An 8,870-nucleotide genomic window follows, 5' to 3' on the forward strand; every position below is an offset into this window, starting at 1 on the left:
TCCACGTGGGAAGTTTCGTCCTCATTGGGCTGGACCCTATGTGTTAAGGAAGATATTGCCAGGCGGAGCAGTTATTTTGACTGATTTGGATGGTTTGGAATTCACTAATCCATGTAATTTAGATCAGTTAAAAAGATATTTTGTGTAATTGTAATCATTGCATAATGTAAGATGAACTACATTAGACCTGATTCTCTTTGGAAAAAAGAAATTATATATCGGAGATATGTAGGCAGCCCTCTTTGGGCACGGTCTAAACATTAATAAAAAAAATCATTTCATAATTTCATTCTTCTTTGCCAAATAAAAAAAAGAAGAAAACAAGAAAAAAAAGAAAAAAAGAGGAAAACCCGCTAAGTCGAAAACCCGAAAGGGCGGCTTAGGCAAAAGTCGAGGCCCGCTAGGCTGAAAACCCAAAAAGGGCGACTTAGACAAAAATGGGTAAGCTCGCTAAGTTGAAAACCCGAAAGGGCAGCTTAGGCAAAAATTAGAGCTTGAAATAAATAAAGTTGGAAAATGCTTGGAAAGCTAAATGATTTTCTCAATTTAAGCTAAAAAGTCAAATCTCATTCCAATAGCAGGCCAAAGTCAGGCGGAAAGCAAAAGAGTCCAAACAAATAATGAAGTCTAAATCCAAGTCCAAAGCAAAAAAAATACATCCAAAGCAAAAAAAATACACCCAAAGAAAAAATTCAAAAGCCAAATAAAAGTCAAAATAAAAGACAACAAAAGTCCAAAAGCCTATAGGAGTCTAGATGTCCCGTCTCCTCCGTGGAGCAACATCCTCTAAGTCATCCTTAGCTGTTAAACTCTATCCAGCCTCGCCTGTCCGAGGAGCCAACACAATCTCCTCCCCAGTCCCAGCCTCATCATCAGCGTCAGTCTGAACCCAACCTTCGAGTACACTCAGCAGTGCAGTCCTCCTCGGTCTTTCAATCGGCCAGACAGCGGTAATGAACCAAGCCCGGTACTCAGGAGAAGTCTGAACACCGGCAGGGTTAGGTAAAGGCCTAACCATGCGATGATCTCTAACCCAAGCACTAAGGACGGCACGAGTAACGCCCGGGGTAATGGCCGAATCAGCTGGGATATCATCTACAATTGGGACAGTCTGGTCTATCCCCATTTGCCTCAAAACGCGCGAAGCACAGTACCAAGTACAGTGTGTGAGGCCTAAAAGGTAAACCCGAGAATGGCGAAAGCTGACCTGGATGAAACGGGTAATGTTGTACCATGAGATGAACCACAGTATCTCATTTGGACCCAATTCAATTAGCCATGAAGTCCATGAATCAGTAGATGGGTGGGTGATCAAAATCCTCCGCATACGATACTGAGTGGGATTATAGGGCAAGAGAGTAGGAGTAGCAACCACTTGAAGGTGGTCCTTCAACTAGACCTGAGTAATGGATCCTTTCTATTACAAGGGAATAAAGTAAAAAAGAGAGGAAAAGATAAGAAAAATAACAAAGGGAAATACCTAGAGAATGATAGGAGAGACTGTCCAGTCATCAAACCCTAAAGCAGCCCTGTCAAGACTTCTACTAGTCTATGCCAGCACAATGCTACCAATACAACCCATATCCTCCATTTGTAGAACCATGGGGCAAAGGCGCAAGTCCCCAAAGCCTGGGTCCTGGTTAAATAAGAAGCCAGCCAATAAACAGAAAACCAAGGCCCGCATCCTCAGCCTCATCCGGTTTGGGTCATCTGGGCAAGCCTCTGAGAATTTGTCAATCAGAGGCAACAGAATTGCTTTTTGGTCATCAACGATCATAGCCTTAGCTTGGGGTAGACTAAACTGAAACATGATTTCAAATGACCTAATATACCCAATTTTTACCTCATGCTTGACCAAAGGGGCATTGGGGTCACACCCTATAATGGCACAAAACTCCTCAAAGAGAGGGCACATTTCCTCCATCATCGCCCCAAATCGGAAAACGTGGGTTTCAGGGTCCCAAAGTTTAATACAGGCCCGTAAAAAATCCCAATCAATTACTACACCCCTAAGAGTAATAACGGGAGAAAGACCGTACCTCCCCAAATTGATCTTTTCAACTTTGGAGAGACTCCTAGTCCAGTTGTGCATGTTATGGTTGTAAAAGGGATTCATGTCCTTTTATTTATTTTATTTATTATTGTTATTTTAAAAAAATATATATAATAATGATAAAAAATAATAAATAAAAAAATAAGGAAGAGAAAGAGAGAAGAAACTGACCAGATTTTTGTTGGCTCAAAAAAAGAGGGAATGAATGAAAAAAAAACCTAAAATAGCTTTTTATATAGAAAGACGCGCCCGAGGGCGGTTGCACCCGCCCTCTGAGGCGGGCATACCCGCCTCGAGGGCAGGCACGCCCGCCCAGACGAGGCGGGCACGCCCGCCCAGACGGGGCAGGCACGCTCGCCCAGCCTAGGCGGGCACACGAAAAAAAAAAAAAAATGGGTCCTCCTCAATTTAAAAAAAAAAAAAAAAAGAGGAGAGATGTTTTGTTGAAGCAAAATCCTTTTTTCATAGTCATGCATACATATTTTTCATTACTAACCAAGTGCAGGTGCAAACAAAGTTCAGTACAGGAACATAGCCAAAGTTCAGAAATACGGCCGAGGTTCAGTACAGAAAATACAAAAAAAAAACAACAAAGGAAAGCAGGAAAATCTAGCATCTATCAGCGGCGGGGCCTCCTACTCCTCTGATTATCGAAGGCCCGCAGAGTCCAGGCTGAAGTTAGTTCCTCCTACATATCGAGAACTAGCTCCATCATCTGACTGACTAATCCGACGGGAACCTGAAAAAAAAAAATTTTTTTTTAAGTCAGTATCAAGTCTCTTATGAATCATTTTTTGGGAAAGTTTCATTAATCTGTACCTCAGTGATGTCATCAGGAGGAAGAGCTAGGCGATTCACATTTCCCAGAGAGACCTCTCGAAGAGACGAAGTACCATCAGGAGTGTAATAGGGAATGCTGTATGGAAGGTGCAAGTTGGCCAAGCCCGGATGAACTGACCCAATAGCCTCTAAAATAGCCCGGGGAACCCGGAAAGCGCCAACCGAATGGTTAGGGCCAGCCCGAGACGGACCCTCCACCGGAGTGGAAGAAGAGGGACGGGTCGTAGGCCTCCTCCTTGGAGTCCTGGCCGAGGAGCCTGAAGCCTGAGAAGAACGAGTGCCGATCGGCTAGGAAGGAGTCGATCTCGGAAGACTGTCAAGCCGAGACCCAATAGGCTGCATCAGAAACATCTGGCAAAATTCATCATAATCCCCACTCCGGATAAATTCCATATGCGGAATACCCTCAGTATGGGCATCGGTGAGAATCATCTGTTTTCCCGCTCGCATGTCCTCAGGAGGAGGATGAGGAACGGAGCGGCAGCCCCTAATTTGGAAGTCCACTCTCTCACCCAGATGATAGCGTCTCAAGACAGGATGTGACAAGATAACCCGCCGCCGAGACAAGGCCTCTGATCGCCTGAAATGGGGATCAGCCTCAATCAAACTTTGGAGTCGGGCATTCATCGCCCCCACCTCAACCTATGTAAGAGAAGCAAATGTGTTAATAAATCTTTTTTATTTCCACATACTCAAGGAAGATTAAAAGGCACTCACTTGCTCCATGGTACAAGTATCAAAGAAGGTCCGCAGGTCCCCTAAAGACTTCTTGCATAAAACAGACCGGTGATTTGCTCGGTACCACCTCCAAGCTAAAGGTACCAACCCTAATCCAAGATCAGTATGAGTCAGCTCTGGGCGGATGTAGGGAAAATACTCAAAGGCCCAAGTCTGCAAAACGAAGGAAAGAATCAGCAGAAAAAAAAAAGACAACACAGAAGGAGGATATGTTCTTTACATTACCTCCCAGAAATTGTAGGTCCCGCTGAGCTTACAGTGGCCTCGACTCAGATCGCACATATCATCATACATGCGGCTCAGAATAGCGCCGGCCCAGTCATACTCAGTAAGATGGGCCAAGTCTTCCAAACTCTTCAGAATAGAGGGATTAAACTTCTCTTTCCTGTTAGACCAGAAGGTCGAAGCAAATAGCAGCAACAGAGTGAATCTAGCTACCTAAGTAGCCGTTAGCTCTCCCTGCCTGTGTCTAGCATAAATGTCGGGGGCCTGGAGGGATAGCCAGTGTCTCGAATACTCAGAATAAGGGCAGAAGAGCTAGGTCTGACAATTCAGGGCAGGTCAATCCCTATCAGCTCCATCATCCGATCAGGGGTGACCTCAGTCCTCCAGTCGTCATACAGCTCGATCGGCCGAGTGCCAAAAGGAATCCCGGAGATCACCGAAAAATCAGTCGGGGTCATCGTCATCTCACCCCAAGGGAAATGGAAAGTGTTGGTGGTGTCCCACCATCTCTCAGCCAGCGCACCCAGTAGGCTCTTGTAATTCTGCCTACCCAGTTCAAGATGTCTTAAAAAGTCCAGATGACAGGGACTGATGATGGCTCCGACCGGGTTGTTGTGGTCAAGTATGTCAATTGGGATCTCAGCAACAGAGGACTCGCCTACATCCAGCCTAATGTATGAATCCTAAAAGGTAAAGTGGCTTAAGATTATTCTTTAGTTCCTTACTAAGGATAATGTCTTAACTCTCTCCTAGCATGCATACTAATAAGACGGTAAGTGCAGGAAAATAAAATTTGTCTTTCTCTTCACAGTTTGGCCACAGAGGCCCAAGAAATCACGATTTGGCCTAAGGCCCAAAAATTCACAATCAGGCCACAGAGGCCCAAAATTTTCACCATTTGGCCCAAAGCCCAAATAATAAATAAATGAGAGTGACAGGGAACTGACCTGGGCATAGACACCGGTGACAGAAGCATGAGTGTCGGCATCTGCTGTCACACGGATTTCGTCAAGAGAAATCCCCAGGGATTCCAGAAAATCCTCATCGCTGCTATGACTCGAAGAAGTCATTGATGAAGGAAAGAAAGATGAGAGAATTTAAGAGAAATCTTTAGAGTAAAAAGATAGAAATGAATGAAAAATGGAAATTTGAGCTATTTATAAAGAAAAGGGGCCAAAAGGCGGGTCTTTTCGAAGCGTCTATTTTTCGCCTCCAAAATTTGTGTTTCAGACAACCACCTGCTCCCATAAATCATCTTTATGGTCGCCGGTGGGGGGCAACTGTGAATACTCAAATTTTAAGGCTCAAAAAGCCTGTTTTCCTGGACTGCAAATAGTTCGGCCGGGCCGGAAGCCATTCGGGAAGTTCACCAGAACTATGCCAATATGGTACTTGAAATGTCCGAAAAATTATGAGGATCGCGGAACTGGTCCCAGAATATTTTTTGGAGGTTCGGAACTCCCGAAAAAGCCTCCGAAACGAAAAAAAAGGCACACGGGTCGATGTGCCCGCCCTCAGGGGTGGGCACGCCCGCCCCCCCAGGGCGGGCCAGCCCACCTTCACGGGCAGTCCCGCCCGCCCTCAAGGGCGGGCACCCCTGCCCTGGAGGGCGGGCATGCCCGCCCTGGAGGGGCAGCACGCCCACCTCCCTGAGGCGGGCACGCCTGCCCTCAAGGGCGGGCATGCCCGCCCCCAAGGGGTAGGCACGCCTGCCTCCCTGAGGCGGGCACGCCCGCCCCCTGAGGCGGGCAGAACCGCCCTTGGGTCTCCTTTTTTCCTATAAAATTGGCCCCGGGGCCTCCGTTTTTAGACACTCAGTCTGTGTTGACGGACGCTCCTTCTCCCTTACGCTCCTTGTGATTCTTTACTGCTTTTCTGCATTTTTATTTAGTTTTATTATTTTCTTGCTTTGCTATTTGGTCATTTAAAATTAAATTAATTAATATTCCCTTAACGAGGAGCTTAACCTGGAGTTAAGAAGTGGCCGTCGATTAAATCAGGTACATGAACTAAAACTCTGCCTATTTAATTTTAGCATTTCATACATTCTTCTCTTCTACTCCTAATAATTCTATAACTGCATAAATGCATTCATGACATCTTTAGGCAAATAAACTGCCTCAAATAAATAAGTTTAGGCCAAATGCCCGGTTAATAAATAATCGTGGTATTAAAGGCCTAAATTCGACAATATTGGCTTAAAATACCTAGTTAATTAATAGCTATGGTATAATCGCCTTTATTTCAAACAAATCTAGCTTAAGTCCAATTAATCAATAATTGTGGCTAAAAAGCTTTAATTCAAACACATTTTTATTGGCGATAAAATTGCCTACATTACAATCCAGTTAATCAATTTTTTTGGCAAACACATTGCCTATAAACTAGATTAACTACTTTCAGCGACAAAACGCTTAAATCAATTCTTTAGCAAAATGCCTAAAATTAATCAACTTATTTTGGCTAAAAGCCTTAAATCAATCATTTTGGCGACAATCGCCTAAATAATCATCTTTTGGCAAACAGATTGCCTAAATTAACCTTTTTGGCTAAAAGCCTTCAAATCAATCAATCTTTTGGCTAAAAGCCTTAAAATCAAGCATTTTGGCGACAATCGCCTAAATCACAACATTTTTTGGCAACAATTGCCTAAATCAATCCTTTTGGCTAAAAGCCATTAAAGTCAACATTTTTGGCATCAAATGCCTAAAAAAAATCAATCAATCTTTGGCAAAATGCCTAAACAAAAATGCACAAAGCATACACACAATCATGCATAAAGCATCCCCATTCAAAGCCCTCTAAAAGAGGCCAATCGAACTACGTTGACTTTGATCTTCCATTCAAACGGAAGTACGTAGGCACGTTAGGGATTTAACCCCGAGCGGCAAGTCGCAATCACTTAAAATTGGTTCAAATTACATTAATCTCTTTGCAAAGCATTCATTCATAGGTTAGTTCATCAGCATGACATAGTCTCGGGATCCATCTCGGGTTTGTAGACCATGCTTTAACATTGGGTTAATTAATCTAGTAATTAGGTTAATTAAAATTGGAGTCACTTAGGGTTTTTCCTAGTTTACCCTAAAACAATTAAACAAGGTGGCGACTCACACATCACGTGCATTTCTTCCTTAGTCACATGCATTCATATGCTATGATGTTTTGGGGAGGGGTTCACAACAATAGAATTAATAGAGTTAATAGTCAAGAAATCCAACTTCCTTACCATATTGTCCACTTTGGCATTGAGTGCGGTAATGGCATCAATCTCATGAACTCCTGCAGGCTTCTTCCTTTCAGAGTTGTTTTGATAATCGCTATTGCTTGCCATCTCTTTAAATCATATCATATGCCTCATCAATTCCCTTTCTTTCAAAAGATCCACTAGCAACTACATCTAAAGTAATCTTTACTTTAGGAGACAATGCATTATAAAAAGTTTATACCTGTAACCACTTGAGTAAGCTATGATGTGGAAACTTCCTCAATAGGTCCTTAAATCTCTCCTAAGCTTCATACAACTCTCTTGATAATGGTGGGCAAAAGTTATTATCTTATTGCGAAGCTTTGTGGTCTTTGAAGATGGAAAGAATTTCGCCAAAAATTTCTAGGCTAGTTCCTTCCATGTAGTAAAACTCCCATGTTAGCTTCCACCATAGGCCTGGTGATACTTGAGGTGGCTCCATTAAGAGAAGGAGTTGTGTATTCTTGCAAGGTGCGGACAGGAGGTTGATGTCTTCTATTGTTATTATTGGGCCGTGGTGGCACAATCTGCTGCCTTCCTGGTAGAGATATGTCCCCTTTTTAAGTTCAGATCTTACCAAAGCCTTGTTTAGAATATAACAGGCAGTGTTAACTGCTTCTACCCAGAAATACTTTGGTAGTTTAGAATCACTTAGCATGGTTCTGGCCATCTCTTGAAGTGTTCTATTCTTGCGTTCCACCACTCCATTTTGTTGAGGTGTTCTAGGTGCTGAGAAGTTATGGAAGATTCCTGTCTCGTTGCAAAAAGCATTGAATTTCTGATTTTCAAATTCTCCTCCATGATCACTTCTAATTGCCGTGATGTTGTATCCTTTCTCATTCTGTATTCTCTTGCACAGATGAACAAACATGTCATATGACTCATCCTTATTTCTAAGGAAGAGTGTCCAGGTGAATCTTGCGTAATCATCTACAATAACAAATACATAGAATTTTCCTCCAAGACTAGAAGGAGTAATTGGACCAAATAAATCAAGGTGTAGCAATTCTAAAGGTCTAGAAGTAGAAACCATGCCCTTGGATTTAAAAGAAGTTCTGGTTTATTTGCCCATTTGACAGGCATCACAAATGTGATCTTTTTCAAATTTCAACTTTGGCAAACCACGAACCAAATCTTTCTTAGACAGTTTAGAAATAAGGTGCATGCTTGCATGTCCAAGTCTTCTACGCCATAACCAACTAGAATTATCAATAGAAACTAAACATATATCCTGGTTATGCATATCAGAGAGATCTACTAGGTATATATTTCCAAACCTTTTTCCAACGAATAAGGTTTTATTATCATGCATGTTCTGAACTTCACAATGAGAAGGTTCAAAGATCACTCTTCTATTTTTATCACAAATCTGACTCACACTTAACAAGTTATAATGTAATCCTTCTACTAAGCATACATCTTCTATTGAAGGATTAGAACCTACCACACCAATACCGACGATTTTACCTTTTGCTTTGTCTCCAAAGCTTACTGTACCTCCCTTTTTCTTTTCTAATCTGGTGAACTTCTTTTTGTCACCAGTCATATGCCTAGAGCAAGCGCTGTCCATGTACCACATCTCTGTTTTCAGCTCACTCCTTAGGCACACCTGAAAAGATCAAGCAGATTTAGGTACCCAACTCATATTTGGTCTTGGAGGATTAGTGGTAACAGGTGCACTATGATTTTTCTTTCTGTTGAAACTTTGATGTTCTAAAGTTACAACATTAAAAACAGCATTTTTCTGATTAGAAACACGATTCAGTT

General features: G+C 42.6%; 1 non-coding gene across 1 annotated transcript; it reads left to right on the forward strand.

Annotated features, from left to right (window-relative positions):
- Nucleotides 1-7,321: 7,321 nt before the first annotated feature.
- Nucleotides 7,322-7,427, forward strand: LOC149494183 (small nucleolar RNA R71). Its single transcript, XR_016322339.1, has one exon. It is a non-coding gene; the product is annotated as a small nucleolar RNA R71 (small nucleolar RNA).
- Nucleotides 7,428-8,870: the final 1,443 nt, after the last annotated feature.

The sequence above is a fragment of the Jatropha curcas genome, chromosome 8 (genome assembly GCF_041381405.1).
Source record: "Jatropha curcas cultivar XTBG-Jc1 chromosome 8, XTBG_Jcur_1.0, whole genome shotgun sequence".
NCBI lineage: Eukaryota > Viridiplantae > Streptophyta > Magnoliopsida > Malpighiales > Euphorbiaceae > Jatropha > Jatropha curcas.